Source organism: Pteronotus mesoamericanus, unplaced genomic scaffold (genome assembly GCF_021234165.1).
Source record: "Pteronotus mesoamericanus isolate MK-2021 breed Mesoamerican mustached bat unplaced genomic scaffold, CSHL_Meso_final scaffold_705, whole genome shotgun sequence".
NCBI lineage: Eukaryota > Metazoa > Chordata > Mammalia > Chiroptera > Mormoopidae > Pteronotus > Pteronotus mesoamericanus.
The window spans coordinates 6178361-6194918 of record NW_026555326.1 but is presented as its reverse complement, the minus strand read 5'-3'; positions in this window follow the sequence as shown (position 1 = coordinate 6194918).

Here is a 16558-nt window from a genome sequence, read left to right as displayed (position 1 = left end):
CTAGTGCTTAATTACTCAACCAAGAAACTATTAGAGTCACTCCCAACTACTTAAACTACTGTATTACATCTTGAATCTCAAGTGAATTCACCCGTATTGACAAATTTGATCCAGTCCAACTATATTTCATCCTCCTTGGCTTAATACTGTCGGAATCTATTTACATATGCATGTTCCCAAGGTTCCTGACAATACAAATAGAAAGGTATTGCAATTCTTTTGGAGTTTAACTATCTCTTCCTGGAGATCTTTCAAATTTTTCTCCACACTATCATGAAATGTAACTCTCATTATGAGCCTGGAGGCAATGAGATCAAGTGGGGCTTGGTCTTGAGGACAATAGATATACCTCTTGCCAGGCAACTGCCCTGTGTGAAATCATAAGGCAGTCTTTATGCAAGAGGCTGCTTTCTCTAGCAAGGGAGGTTTGAGGAGGATGAGGGGTTCATCTGTCTCAGTTTTAGTTGTCTCACCTCAAATGTTCTTATCCCAATCTCAATGTCTGACTCCTTCTCTACCAGTGCCCTACCATTAGTGTAGAGACTTGGTAACGTTATATACTTAACAGGCATTGCAAATCTTCAACCCACACAATTAGACATTAGGCCTGACCCACAGCTCTGTCTTCTCTGAGGCTGCATGAAATAAGGATTCTTTTTCTGGTTCTGGTTCTACATCATGTCTTGAGATGGAATTTCAAATTTTAGAGCTCCTCAATCAATCTCTCTCTCTCTCTCTCTCTGTGTGTGTCTTCCTCCCTCCCTCCCTCTTACAAACTCTCTTTCATAAACTCTTGAGCACAGCCAGAAGTAGCCCGCCTGTCCTCCAATTATTGTAATGATCACTGTTGCCATAGCAATCAAGTGCAGCGGCCACTTGATCACTTAAAGCCTTGCCTTCCACTGACTCTCCATCCTATATCACTCTTAGTGATAATTTGAATATCTTAATGCTATTTTATGCCACAGATTTCCAGTGTCCCATTCTTCCCAGCAATAAGGTCGTTTATGCATTCATTAGGCAAGTGAGAGAACTGGTCCCATAACGCCATATTGAAGGTTGTTTCCTGGGACCACTCCTGTTACCAACTATTGTATTAGTCAGAGTTTCAGCAGGAAACAGCCCCTATGCCAGATGGTGTAGATAAGGATAACTTAATGAAGAGATACGTCAGAGGTACAAACAAGGTGAAGGGACCAAATGAAGGATGCTAAGGAACTAAGGGCTTAGCCATCATGCAAAATCATCACTATCCAGGGCTGAAAAGAGAATGGAAGAAATAATGTTGAGAAAGAAAGAAGTGGGAGGTGGAGTCATGGAGGAGGGGACACATGGCAGGAGCTGCAGCCCAGGGAGGGTCACCGCCACTGCCATAGATGTGATACAAGTGCAGGAAGGGTAAGAAAGACTCCAACCCACTGCCAAACCCATTAGGAAGCCAGAGGACAAAGGAGCCCAGGTACCGCAGTCCAAGAAGGGTGAGTACCCTGAGCTTCAAACAAGGCAAAGAAGGGCTGAGAAGGGATTTCAGGGAGGAGGCCGAAGGAGAACAAAAACCCTGCAGATGTTACACTTTATATTTATAAACATCCTTCCTTCATCCTTTTAAACTGATAGCAGGAAAGTATGCACTATCATTATCTCCCTTTTACAGGTGATGACGCGGGCTTGCTCAAGAGTATCCAAAGAGTAAACGGTGGGGCTGCAGTTTGAGCCTGGGTGACGTGAACTTGAGTTTGTATATCATGCCAAATGAGAGTAGTTTGGATGGAGCACGCAGAGGGTTCCTTCCGAGAAGTGGACACAAAGGTTGCCACCAAAGCGTGGAAAGCCTTGAAAGCTGCTCTAACGAATTCTTTAGCCTTCTCTCCAAGCGCTGGCAGGTACCAGGTCCCCAGGCCCTGTGGGAATTAGGAAATCCATTGACCTGTGCTTCTTCTTCTGAGGGCCCTGAACCAGAGAGCCTTGAAGAGTCTGCCTAGTGCTCCTAGCTGTTTGGCCTCCTACTATCCATTTCCTTTCATGGAGGAATTATTCTGCAATTTAGCCTTGGGGAAACCTTTCCATGTCTCTCAGTCCATGTGTTTTGGGCTGAGGTCCTAAGCAAGCCAAAATGTTGCATTTTCTAAGAGAAAATGATCTGTTAAAGACCATGACCTTAAGCCCAAAGGAACCAACAAAAGCAACTTCCTGGAATTTCCCTAGAAGATTAAGAACCTGAGAGGAATTGGGGGCACAGCTTTTGCTGCCAGATTTCTGCAAAGACCAAAGCCAACAGAGAGGAAGGCAAATGGAGAGATGAGTGAAGCCATGGCCTCCTGACAGGTTTGAGACCTGAATCGAGCCAGATAAACAGCTGGCCCATCCGGGACTTGTGTTACATAAGCCATCAATTCGCCTTTTTTGCTTAATGCAGGCTCCTGTCTTTTGTAATCATGAGGCAAACATGCCAAGGTGAGGAGCTGGCCCTATGTCCTTCAGAAAGAGCTCCAACCTTTGCCCCTATCCCACAGGCTTTTGGAAGCCTGGGGAGGAGGCCGGGGAAGAGATCTGTGTGATGGCCGAGGGTGAGAGGCCCAAGGAAGAGGAATGTGTCCTGTGGGATCAGAGACAAGATAAACACTTGAATCAGCACACAGCCCCACAGAGGTATATTTAGTTTAGCTTAGGTTTTTTTTCTCACAGGGCTTGAAAGATCAAAATTGCTTTTAAAAATATAATAAAAAGGAAATAGCCGCTGTGGTTTCTTTTGACACCAGCCCAATTTCTTGGCTGTCACAATAATTCCAAACAACATGTGTAAGACTTCGCTGGGCTGTCACTCTTCCCTAAAACCCAAAGCGAAAACAACCACAAATGTCTGCAGCTCCAGCTGCATAATAATGTCTGGTCAGAGGCTCCCTGAGATGGCTAACGTGCTCGGATGTCTCACAGGGCCTCATGGTTTCCCTGCAACTTTGAAATGGCTTTATGCAAATATAACGTGGGCTAATGGTATAAGCCCTGCTTAACAACCTGAACTCCTGCGTTCGTATGTGGTGTCCTTGGATCACCTTTGAAATCCATCTGGTCAACCTTTGCAACTAAAAAATAATGCCGGCCATTATCGTCTTCCTCAGGGAGATAGAGCTATTGGGCTGTGGAGGTTACAAGGTTACATTTCACTGTGGCCCTGAGACTTCTCGCTCCACCTCCACTACCCACCCCCCGCCCCCCCGCAACATATACTCCCAGGAGTCTCTCTACTATTTTCCTGCACTCTCACTTTCTTTCAGGTAAAGCTGAAAGGAAAAAGTGTATCTTGTTTTATTTAAGATTAGCTCTTCCATCTATTATTTTGATCTTATTTTACACTTAGAATTTAGTCTGCAGTTCTTCTCTGTCTCATATATATATTTTTATCCTCACCCAAGGATTTTGTTTTATTTCTTTGGGCGGGGGGGGGAGAGAGAGAGAGAGAGACATCAACTGGCTGCCTCCTCTATGCACCCCAACTGGGGATCGAACTTGCAACCTGGGCATGTGCCCTGATTGGAAATCGAAACCTCAACCTTCTTGGTTTACAACATGATGCTCCAACCAACTGAGCCACACTGGCCAGGACTCTCCCATATTTTTAAAAATTTATTTAATCAGCTTTATTGAAGTATACTTTACATTTAGTAAAATACAATCATTTTAACAAATAGGTGAGTTCTGACAAATGAATCACCTGTGTAAACACTAGCACTACAATCAAGATATGGAACAGTTCTGCCTCCCCCAAAAGCTGCCCCTCGGTCAGTTCCCTCTCAAATCCACCCCTTCCCCAGCTACCTACACTGAGGAGTGACAGAGCTTCTTTCTGTTACTCTAGATTAGTTTTGGCTGTAATAGAATTTCATGTAAATGGAATTATATAGGATACAATCTTTTATGTTTGACTTTATTTGCTCATCATAGTATTTTTGAGATTGGAAAATCATGTTGTACATATCAATAGTTCACCCTTATTATTGTTGGGTAGTATTCCATTATATAGAGATAGTACAATATATTTATCCATGTATTGATGGAAATTTGGGTTGTTTTCAGCTTGGGGCTATTATGAATAAAATTGCTATGAACACACCTATACAGTCTTGTGTGGACATAGTTGTATTTCTCTTGGTTAAATACCTAGAAGTAGAATTTTGAGTTGCGTGGTAAATGCATGTTTACTTTATAAGAAACTGACTCATTTTTTTCTGAAGTGCTACCAACCCTTCTGGACCAAGGATCCAAACCAGGGTCCTTCTGCCCAGTGCCATCCTCACCAGTAGAACCAGACTGAGTTTCATAGAGCAAAACAGAAACTTTATTCTTTTTATTTAAGTTTTTATTGAATTTACTGGGGTGACATTAATCAATAAAATTATATAGGTTTAAAGTGTACAATTCGAGCCCTTACCAGTGTGGCTCAGTTAGTTAGGTATTATCCTGCAAAGTAGCAGTTCTCCAGTTTGATTCCGGGTCAGGATACGGGCCTGGGTTGTGGGTTCAGGTCCCAGTCGGGGCACATAAGAGAGGCAACTGATCGATGTTTCTCTCACATCCATGTTTCACTCCCTCTCTTTATGCCTCCATTCCCCTCTCTCTAAAAAATAAATAAATAAAATCTGTAAAGTGTACAATTCTATAATACATCATCTGTATATTGTATCGTGTTCATCCTCCAAAGTTCAGTCTCCTTCCTCACCATTTATCCCCCTTTTACCTTCTGCTACCTCCCCCTTTCCCTTTGATAATTACCATACTGTTGTCCGTGTCTATGAGGGTTTTTTCCTCCTAATCCCTTTGCCAACAGTGCACGAGGGTTTCCTTTTCTCTCCATCCTCACCAACACTTGTTTGTTGGTTGATTGATTGATGATAGACATTCTGAGAGGTGTGAGGTGACACCTGATGGTGCTTTTAATTTGCATTTCTCTGAGAAATTCTATTCTTTGATAAAGGAATGGAGAAGGGTGAGCTCATATTCTAATGGCATTCTCCCCCCAGCTGGGAGGAGCTTTCTGCATTTATAAGCTGTGGTAGGCAGTGATTAAATTCTCTTAGGCATGCGCAGTTATTCTTCAGTTGCACTTGGCTCATTTGAACATGGTCCTTTTTGCACCTGGTACTCCATCTTCATCTTAGTCTTTGCGCTCCACCCTCCTCATTTCATGTCCTGGAGTCTTTTTTAGTTCCTATAAGCAAGCAATAGCTCATGACCTGGCTTAGGTATTGAGAAAAAAAATAGGGTATTTTGGATGATAGCCCAGTGACAAAAGTGACCATACAATTTCACCCTTCTGCCGGAGTTATATGAGAAGACTGTTTGCTTCATACACTGACCAACACATTGAACCTCTTTTCAGGCACTGATTAACCATTTGTATCTTCTTTTGTGAACCATTCATTCAAATCTTTTGCCCATTTTTTTTCTCTTACTATTGAGTTGTAACACTCTTATAATTCTTACAACTCATAAAGACATATGAATATCTTTATATAAAAATATTATATGTAGCCCTGGTTGGTTAGTTCAGTTGCTTGGAGCGTCGTCCCCATACGCCAAGGTTGCGGGTTTGATCCCTGGTCAGGGCACACACAAGAAGCAACCAATGAATGCATAAATAAGTACAACAACAAATCAGCGTTTCTCTCTCTCTCTCTCAAATCAATAAAAAATAAAAAAAAAAATATTACATGTAGATGTCTTTTCATTTTCTTAACAATGTTTTTCAAAGATGACAACTTTTTAATTTTGAGAGTCTAATTTAGCATGTGAACATAACTACCCACAGCAAAGTAAACAAAAAGAAGACAACTACCACCTCTCCCTCTCACCTGGAGAAGCCCTTTAATGAGCTCACATTCCTCTCTAGCTACTGTTGTATTCTCTTGGTCCTTTCAGAGCCAAGCAGTTCAAAAGGAAAGTCTTCATTTACTGTACCTCCATCCATCTTTTAAAACCCAAACTCTCTGCGACCCCCTCTTCCTCTGCTCCACTATGAATTCTCTGTGTCATGGAACCAGCAGCACCACAGGTTCTAACATCCAGGGAAGCCAGTTTGTACAAATGCTACCACCCTTGGTCTAAGGAGGGAAGATGTGGAGGTGGGGCCTGTGTAGTTGGGTGGAGGCTGGGAAGCCTGCTGACTACTTGCTCTTGGTGATTCAGAGTGCTGCTTTCCCTTAGCTTCCTCCAGTGTCTTTGTGTCACTGTCTAAATACTTATCACACCAACACACCTTAAGAATGATTGATGAGGAGTTCCCTTTGGCTAGCGCTTTATGACAGTGACCTTCCCTGGCCTCTCCCTGAGTCAGGCTACTTCCCCCAGCCCTTTAACTTTATTTATCACACCTGCCCGCTCATGTGGATGCTTGGGGCTCATCTCTCCTGATGCCCCTGCAGCACTACTCAGTGCCAACACTCTCTCTTTCTCCTACTGAGTCCCCATATTTTTTTAGTAAATACAAGTTAAGTGACTATTGTGCAATAGATCTCAACAGCAAAATTTACTGACTTGAGGTCTGGGTCAGATGACGCCCTGACACTGTTGGAGAGATGACTGAGTCATCTATAATCACAGGGTGATGTGTGAGAGGAGAAACACTCAAGTCCCCTTAGGGGAAGTAGGGCTAGCAAAGGAGCTCCAAGCACAGGAAGAGCACAAGCCAAGGGGAGTTACTGCCCGTGTAAAGTGATGTGTGAGCAAGCAAGGCCTTTACAGGGAACAGTGTGGATGGGGGAGCTCAGGGAACCTATGGGAATTGCCGCAGGATGCAAGCATCACAGGATGCATTGCCTAAGCCCCAGGCTGTTGACCAAAACCCATCCTCTCTCTTAACAGAAATGAGGTTTTGGCCGAGCGGATTGGCGGGACTACATTTCCCAAGGCTCCCTTGGTGTTAGGAGAGAATATGTGATTAAGTTACCGCCAATGGACTGTGAGCAGAAATGGTGTTTGCCACTTTGAGCCAAGGCTTTCTAAGAGTAGGTGTACTGCCTATATGATCTTATTATCCAATGTCACCCCAATAAATTTAACTTTAAAAAAGTGTAGGTGTGCCTCTTTCATGTTCTCTTTCCCTTTTGTGAGAACTGGACAAAAAACAATGACAAAGCCCTAGGAGACAGTGGAGCCACAAAAGGAAGGAACTCAGGTCTTTGGAGGGCTTTCTGGAGTAGAGCTGCCCTGCAAACCTGTGTAATTGGCCAAGGTTGTTTCATGAGCAGCAAATAAACCTCTAATGTGTTAAGCCATGGGAAATTTTAAGTCACCTTTATTGTTGTAGTATAGCCTACCCTATATAATACATTCTAATTGTAGTGCACTTGTAAAAACTTTATAACACATACATGTATGTATAGAAAAAAATAGAATGAAATATACCAAGATATGAATAATGATGGTAGAATCATGGGTGGGTTTCATTTTCTTAGCGATTTCCTGGCTTTTCCAAATTTGCTACAATGAGTACATGTTATTTTATAGTTAGAACAATTATAAATTCTCTAAATTCAGATAGTTACAGAGATAATAACAAATTGAAAAAGAACCTCATTACCAGGAGGTATGTAGAAAGTCTATTCAAGTAGTAGAATTTAAGGGTAGAAAGATGCAGAGAAAAAAGCAAGAAAACAGTTCAATTTCACACTCACCGAGGACCTCACCCCGGAGGAAAGCCCTCGTCCAGGCCCAGCCTGCCTTCTCCCCCCCTACCCCCAGCCCAGTCTCGGTCCACCTGAGGCCCTGATGCTGCGGGCAGGCGGGGGAGGGAGGCCTTGCAGCTTCATATTGTATTTTCCTTCACATAGTTCACAGAGACAGGCGCTAGGAGCAGATGATGGAGAACAGAGAGTGGTTGTTGGAAAGGGGACACTAGTGGGACATAGATGCCGCACACACTCCTCCAACCTACTCCGCCCTTAGCTTCCATGAGAACAGAAGCTGCTGATTGTCCCGCTACCCCTCTGGCCTCTCTGACCACAGGGTACTTTTTCTCTGCCCATCTTTTTGGTTCCTCGAGGGCCTACCATGAGGCTTCTACTCACGGCACGTTCCCTTCTGCTCCAATGCCTCCCCAAAGCTACACCCCAGCTTGGTGAGCTCAAACCCAGGTGGGCACCTTCCTCTGATGTATCTCGACAGGACAACTCTACTTCCCATTTTATTTCTGGGACCCCATCTCCCCACCACCCAGCCAGAAGAAAGTGGGGTGTTCGCCTCATTCCTCAGCCCCTCTCCTTCTTTAATGCCTTTTGAATGCATCTTACTCTCTTCATCCCCTCTGCCCTGGCCTCTGTCTCTCTCTCATATTTCTATAACAGTCCAGACACTCCATTTTCCACAAAACCCCAAGAATAGATTTGTCGCTAAAACAATTATGAACTTCTTCTTGTATACGGAAGATGACATTAAGAATAAATAATACAATAAATATCTGTAATCTACTCCATCTAGGATTAACGAACAAGAACAATTTCTGCCCTTTTTTCTCATGGATAAATATTTTTAAAACACAGATTTGAAATTTTTGCAATGTCACTTTTTATTAAAAATTCTCAGTGGATCTAAATTGCACTCAACGTAACTCCCAAACTTTTGGACCTGTCTTTTAAGATCATTTGTGGTACTTCAGTGGTCAACAGAATGGGCTCTGGGGTGTATACTTATCAGCTTACACATTAGTTACGGTAGCATACTAGTTGCTTTGCCTCTCTGAGCCTCCGTTTCCTCATCTGTAAAATGGGGACAACATTATGGACCTGTTTTGGGGACTAACTGAGAGATGCACAAATTGTCTAGTACATTTTGTTTTTGTTATGTGCCACTGAGTCAGTTCTGACCCCTGGCAAGCTGACGAATGCATGACGTCCAGTGTCCTGTCCTCAGCAGCCCTGCTCAGCTCCTGCGGACTCAGGCCTATGGCTTCTTTGGTGGAATCAATCGATCTCATATTTGGTCTTCCTCTTTTCCTGCTGCCGTCTATTTTTTCCCCCCAGCATTTTTGTCTTTTCCAAAGAACCCTGCCTTCTCATGATGTGTCTGAAGTAGGACAGATTCAGTTTTGTCAGCTTTGCCTCCAGCAATGTTTCAGGCTTCATTGGCTCTGGGGCCCACTCGCTCCCTTTTCTGGTGATCCAGGGTGTCCCTACAGCTTTCCTCCAACATCATATTTCTCATGGATCAGTATTTTTTCCTATCAGCCACCTTCCTCATTGTCCAACCTTTGCATTCATGCATAGGCATTGGGAATGCAACGGCGTGGATGATCCTAGCCTTGGCCTCCAATGACAATCTTTGCTCCTGGTGATCAGTTCTTCCATTGCTGCCCTTCTGAGTCTCAGCACGGTGCCTGGCATATAATATACATGCTAGATTTCTAACTCTTCTATCCTGCTATTCCAAGGCAAGAAAGAAAGGTGGAAAGAAGTGAGGAGAGGGCACTTTCAAAGGAAAGGGAGAGAAAAAAGGAAAAATAAAGAGTTTAGGGAACGCGTTGGATAAGAGGGAAAAGAGAAGAACTGAGAAGAGGAGGGACTTCCAAGTGGAGAGGAAAATCATGAGGAAAAAATGGCAAAGGAAGTACTTCCCAGGATGGAAGAGGCTCTCTCAGGATGAAAGTGGTGTCCAGTAGGATTTGGTATAATTAGGGCTGAGAGCCAGGGGTCAATGTCAGCAAGGCATCAGCAGGGGTCCCAAGCCAGTCTGGGTCACCGGCTCTGGTGCAGCTCCGCCAGGGGGCAGTGCGGAGCCCTGGCTCCTTTGCCTACCATCCACCCCCTCCCTGGAGATGCTGGGGAAACACGGGATCAGCTGGTGCCAAGTCCCTAAGATAGATTCTGCTACTTGTAATTTGAAGGATAGGACAGGCATCGAGCTTTCTGAAGATTAATTTTTGATTTATTGTTGGTAGCAATGATTTATTCTGATACATCCCCAGGGCAAAGAAAGGGCTGTAAATATTTTAAATGCTGTTAGCTAGTGACAAGAAACATGGCTGGTTGGGGAGTAGGGCAGATGGGAATTTCAAATGCCTTTTCTTCCTAAATTACTTAAAGGCAAACTGTGAATACTTGCTAGCTTGTTTAAAATGGAGACTGGGGTAGGGTAGAGAACATTAAATTGTTATCTTATTAACTCAGACAACATCTATGCTTTCTCCATAAAACCCATTTGCTTTCCCGACAGACTGGCTTGGACTGGCCCTTACGGCCTGCAGAGCCGGTTCAGGAGGCAGCTTGGAGACTCCTGGAGAGAAGGGATCAGGGAGAAGAATCCCACCCTGTTGAGTGTCCCTGAGCAAGGCACTCTGATCTGAGTCTCAGTTTCTCACTTGTAAAATGGGATGATAATCCTTGCTGGCGTGTCAGGGTGGAGAGTGAGTATTTGGTGTGATAGTTGGAAGAAACAGCCCCAGGGGTTTGTTTTCCCAGCGTCCTCTCCCCTTGGTTCTCCTATCAGCCCTGACTGTCAGGGGAGGAGAGATGGCTATTTCCTCTCACGTGACAAGGAAAACGGCTCCGCGGCGGGAGAGGCGGAGCCGGGAGCAGGCAGTGGGTGAGGGTCCGTGGCGGCCTCTCTGGAAACGGAGACGGGGTGGGGCGAGTGAGGCACTCTCCTCGGCGTGCAGAACTTAAGAGGGCGCCAAGAATCTCGGTAACCAAGATGATAATATTTTAGTGAACTATTTTTAAAAAGCAAAATTAATTTTAAAATCCATAATGAACAAAATATCTAAATTTTGAATAAAGACAGAACGGAGCCAGGAAGAGGAGGCTCCCTACTGGGACCGCGTCTGCCTGGGTCCCTCGGTTTAGGGTAGAACGCCGCCTCCTCTGACCTCCCCGTTCCCACCAGGAGGGCCGGAGGCGGCCTGTTCAGGGGCCCCGGAGCGGGGCGCGGCTGCTCTCAGGCCCTGCTCCATTATTCGCTAGCTATGGGCTTTGGAATAGTGGCTTAACATTTTATTTATTTGTTATTTACTTATTTATTTATTTTAATCCTCACCCAAGGATACGTTTATGGATTTTAAAGAGAGAGGAAGGAAGAGAGAAACATGGATTGGTTGCCTCCCGTATGCACCCCCACCGGAGATGGAACTCGGAACATTTGGGTGCCCCGGACAACACTCCAGCCAATCAAGCCACCCCGTCAGGGCAAGGCTTAACATTTTAAAAGTCTCAGTATCTTACTGTGAACCTCAGTTTTCTCTTTTGTAGCTGCCTCATTGGGTTATGGTGAAGATTAAATGCATAAAGCATTTAACCAGGGGCCTGGTCCATATTAAGTGCTCAATAAACCTTAGTTATTATTTTTACCTGTAAAACAGGTGTCGTTTCCTCATCTCCAAGTGGGACAAACTGTGTGCTAGAGACATAATAACATCTAGAAGGAAGGAAAAAAGCCCCGAGCACCGCGCTGTTTCACCCCTGGGTGTCGCTCGGGCCACACGCGGACACAAAGCTGAGCCAGGCACACGGACACTGTCCCACTGGGAGCGAGGCTGGATGGTGAGAGGACAGTGGGCAGGGACCTTTGTTTGTTTACCTGTGTAGCCCAGGCACCTAGAAGTGTGCCTAGGTACATAGTGGTGTTGAGCGAACATTCAGTAAATAAATGAGCTAATGTGTGACAGCTGAGATTCCTGAAGGAAACAGAGGACACGTTCAGATTAGGAGAGTGTGAGGAAGATTTGATAAGGGGATGATTACGGAGGCGTGGGCAGGGTCAGGGAACCCACGGGCCCAGCACCGTGGGGCTTGGCTCCTCGGCTGGCGCTCTACCCTAGAAGGCTCTAAGGCGGTGACCTGGGACAGTTAGCAGATCCTGCACGGAGAGACAGGTGGAGAGCCCAGCTCCAGAGGACCTGCAGTGGCAGTGGAGGATGCAGCCGGCCTGAGGCAGAGACGGCCTTGGGTCAAGTCCCCTTCCCTGTGCTTCTCTCATCCTCGGACCCTCTGCTGGGGCCCCCCTTGGCTGAACAGAGTTGGAAGCTTCGGCGGGCAGTGGAGGGGCAGCCGGAAGACACCCAGCACTGAAGGCAAGTTTCCTGCCTCCCGAAGTCGGATCCCTCCTGGGGACACTGGGGGAATCCTTTCTTCCACAGGTTTTCCTTGCTTCTCCTTTGACCTGAGAGGGAGACCCAGGACCTTCTGGTAGTTGAGGAGACGGGTCCCTTCACATCTCCTTCCTGGCCAGGGAAGAAGGCTGCCACTCATGGTACCTACAAGCCTCTGCTCCTCCTCCCTTGTAGAGCTAGCCCACCCTTAAGGCAGGGAGTCTCAGCCAGTCGACATTGGGACCAGATCATTCCTGTGTGGGAGCTGTGTTCTTGGCTGTTTATCAGCGCCCTTGACCTCTACCCACTAGATGCCAGGAACAATGCCAGATGCTCCCCTCCCCGCCTGAGTCAGGACAACCAAAAGTGCCTTAGGATATTGCCAAATGCCCCCTGGGGAGCAAAAGCCTGTCCCAGTTGAGAACCACTGTCCTAAATGGATTCTTCCAAGGGCAGACACCTGGCCCAACCCTGCCTCTTCCACTGAAAACTAAAAACACTCTGTTTCCTTGCTTCCTGGGTACTCATCAGAGCTCTCGATTTGAAATCCAGTCAGTTACACAATTAGCACACACAAACACAGCCGTTTGCAGGCATCAGCAGGCAGTAATTTTTGGAAAAGAGAAACACAAGAATATATACATACACAATGGGAAGCTGTTTAAATACAGATAGGATGCCTTTATTTATTTATTTTCCATCTTGTTTCAAAATGGATTTAAGGCAACTTTAAGTAAATTAAAACTAGTGAGGGGAATGAGACCAAGGGAAAATAAGACAGTACATTTAGATGGAGTCTCGTATGAAATGGATTATGTGCTCGCTAAAGACGGACCATAAATTTAGCTCCATGCTCTTAGTATCTCTTTCAGAAAGGGAAGTAAGACTAGTCACCAAGACCTTTAGGGCTCACTGCCCTGCTGTTTCCTTCCCACCATGACCTGCTGTGGCCTGGCAGCGCCTGCCTCAGGGGTGTGTGGCTGGGACGAGCAGACTCACGGTGGCAGGTGGTCCGGCAGGTCAGCGTCCAGCCGTGAGTGGGCCTTAGGAGGGGCTGCCTGAGAGGCCCAGGCCAGCCCCAGGATCCCCTCAGGAGCTGGAGAGAGCAGCAGACCGTGCTTCCCATGGCCACATCCCCAAGGCAAGAGGCAGCAGGTCATCACCCTGACCACCAAAGCTCTGCCACAAGCCACGTCTGCCTACCCGGGCATGTTACTCAGCCCCTCTGGCTTTCATTGGTTGGAAGAGATAAACAACCTGCAGGTTTATATAGTATTTGGAATTAAAATTTCCTGGCCTGGGTTGCTGCCCAAATCCTGGGCTTGGGGAAGCAGCAGCTGGCTTTCCGTCTACATGGGAGGCCTTCCGGTGGGAGCCCTGGTGAGGGCAGGAGACGGTGGGACCTTCAGGCCCTGCCGATGGCTGTCCTGCTGATCTTCTGGGCTGTGTAGGTGGGGTGAGCTCCTCTGGGTCCTCTGAGGCCTCCCGACTCCTTCCCACCTTCCCCCGCTAACCTTTCCTTCACTCAGAGCTTGTATGCGTTCTAGGTCCAGACACTGCAATCCAGGAGGCTCTGGTCCCCTTAGCACACCCAGTGGTCCTTCTGGTGCCAGCTGGCAGGCCCTGAACAGCTTCCTAGGCAAACATATGCGCAAAGCTTTCTGGATGCTACCAGCTGGCAGGGAGCACCCATGACTTGGGACAATGCTGCATCCACCAGCCCAGACTCGCAGGCGTCTCTCTCGCTCTGATGGACCTTCAGGGCTGGACCCCAGCAACCTCACTTTAGAAAGTCGGTGGAGATGGAAGGACGAGCAAGGGGCCCCAGGCAGTGAGCGGGGCCCCAGGCAGTGAGCAGGGCCCATGTCGGGCGTGAACAAGCAGACGCTGGCTGAGTCTGTGTGGCCCATGGTGCTGCGTGCCAGGCGCCTGCACGGGGAGCCAGTCTCTCGCTTAACCTCCCACCTTCTCGGTGACATGGACCACTGTACAGCCCTTTCTTGACCAAGACTCTAGGCATAGAGAAGGTGACTTTTCCAGGCTCACACAACTAGCAGAATGGGAGACTTGGGTTCTAACCCCTGAGAGCTTCCCGTTACACCACACACTTCTCCCCTTACAGAGAACACCCTCCCCCAAGGCTCCTCCCCTTGCTCCCTGCACAACTTGGTCCCCAAACTCACTCCTTGGCCTCGTGGGAAAAGGCAGGGTTAAGTGTCAGCTGCTGGTTGCCAGCATCCACTCTGTAGGGGCCCTCCAGGTTCTGGGGGCCTGCAAGCCAGCTACTTCAAGAGGCTCCAGGATGGGGGCCGCCCCAGGAGAGCAAGACCCCTGAGCTGCTGCCCCTCAACACACAGCTTTCCGGCTAGGGCCTACCTCATCCCTGGCTGGCAGGTCAGGCCCCGTGGGGCATCTTCTCATGACACCTTCCAGGGGGCAGAGGGAAAGGCGACAGGGGCCAGGGTGTGAGGAATCTCCCACCAGCCTTGCCTCAACCTGGTCCCCGGGTGAACAGGAAGCGAATTTCACCGACCTGTCAGTCAGGGACTAGGCTTCTTTTCCCCTTTGAGTCTGCAAGAGGCACAGAAGAGAAAACGTCCCTTTTCTTCACCAAACTTCTTTTCTTGGCTGGGAGGAAGAATCCCTCCCTCCCTCCTTCCCCTTTCTCGCCCATCAGCATCCTACCCCCTCGCCAACACAGACTTGGTGCACAGCTTCCTCTGCTCCCAAGAGCCCAGTGCAGCCCTTGGTACGGCCTTGTTACCTGGCCTTGTGATTGCTTCTTATCACTCTTCACCTCAAGGAGGGCGTGAGCCCCTGAGCTCATAGCCCTGCTCTGGCCCGATGCCTGGCAGGCTAAGGGCCCCTGAGAGGAGCCAGCGTCCCTGTTTGCTTCTGTCCCCAGGGGTGCGCACTGCCTGCTCTGTGCTGGCTGTGGGCTCAGCGTCGCGGGAGATGGGAGAAGGGAGACGTTCAGAACTGGAAGACTCGGCCCTGCCCTCAGTGCTCCTGCACGGTACCAGGGGAGGTTGAGACAGTCCATACTCAAGCAGGGGTTGTACAGGAAGTAACCTTGAGACTGCTCTCAAGGCTTCCTGGGAGGAGGAGAGGAGTGAAGACTGAGGCTGTCAGAGATGTCACCAAGGAACAGATGGGATGCTGAAGGGCGTGTGGGGTGGGACTGGCGAGGGGGAGAGGAAGGAAGGCTCTTCCTGGTGGGGAGATGGAAGGGCAAAGGGGACGGGGTCCGCGGAGGAGGCAGCCCTGGCCAAATCAGAGGGTCGGCCCCGGGGAGAGGTGAGGGAGGATGTGAAGCCCACTCATGTTCAGTCCCGGCTTGTTGAATGTCTACTCTGTGCCACACTGTCTGAGGCACCTCAGATGCATGCTGTCACTCACTCCTTACAATTCTGTAGGGAAGGCAGGGCAGCTTCGAGCTCTGTGGAAGCTCTGAAGGTTCAGGAAATGTTCAAGGTCAAAAGATGAAGGGCAGAGTCATTCTAAACCCAGGCCTCTGCTTTACGCAGGGCACTCAGTGGATGGCAGCAGTGGCGTGGCAGGCGCTGGGCACTCATTCATTCAACAAGCATTTCGTGGACCCCTAACAGCTGGGTGCTGGAGCTGTGCCCGTGAGCAAGGCGGGCAGAGCACCTGCTTCCGTGGAGCCTGTAGTCTAGCGAAGGACAGGCTTTCAATTAAAAAAGTATGTAAATATTTATATGCATGTAATTAAAATATATGTTCTATTTTAAACACAAACCTCATTTTTAATACATATATATATATATATATGAATTTTGAACAAAAAGCACAAGGCGCTATGAGAACAAGTAGCAGTGCACCAGTGGGTCCAGATTTCCATGTAGAAGGTACTTAGGGACGGTCATTAGAGGGGGCCTAGGAGACTTCTTTTAGAGCTTTATTGGGCTTTGTTCTATGTGCTGTGGTCTGTGTAAATGGTTGACAGCCAGCTGTGGGATGGGGTGCCTGATCCATACGATGCGATTTCCTCAGTGTGAACATGCCCGCCGTGACCAGCCTCATCGATCCACCTGAAGTCACAGGTAGCAGAGCTGAGAAGACATGAATGACACGGTTGGCTCTCCCAAGGTCCTTGAGCGGTGCCAGCACATCACCGCATGTCTTACTGGGGTGAGAGCTTTGAAGGGGTTGAAGGAGATGATGGAGCTCCACAGCACTCCCATGAGTGCCCCTTCGTGCCGCCCCGGGCTATCCTACTCTGAGGGACAGGAGAGGGTTGCTCCTGGGCTAGCGCCTGAGCCATGTTTAGGGCTTGCCCTGTGGGTCACCTGCTGACCCCTACAAGTGAACACAGAGTCCACCTCGCTAGCCTCCCACCCTCTGCACTTCCAATCACGGTGTCAAATCAGGTGAGATTCCTTCCGTGTCTCTGCGCTGAGCACCCAACTGACAGCCATCTTCAGAGCCCGCCTGCAAGTCTCCAGGATGCGTGGCACGCCCCCT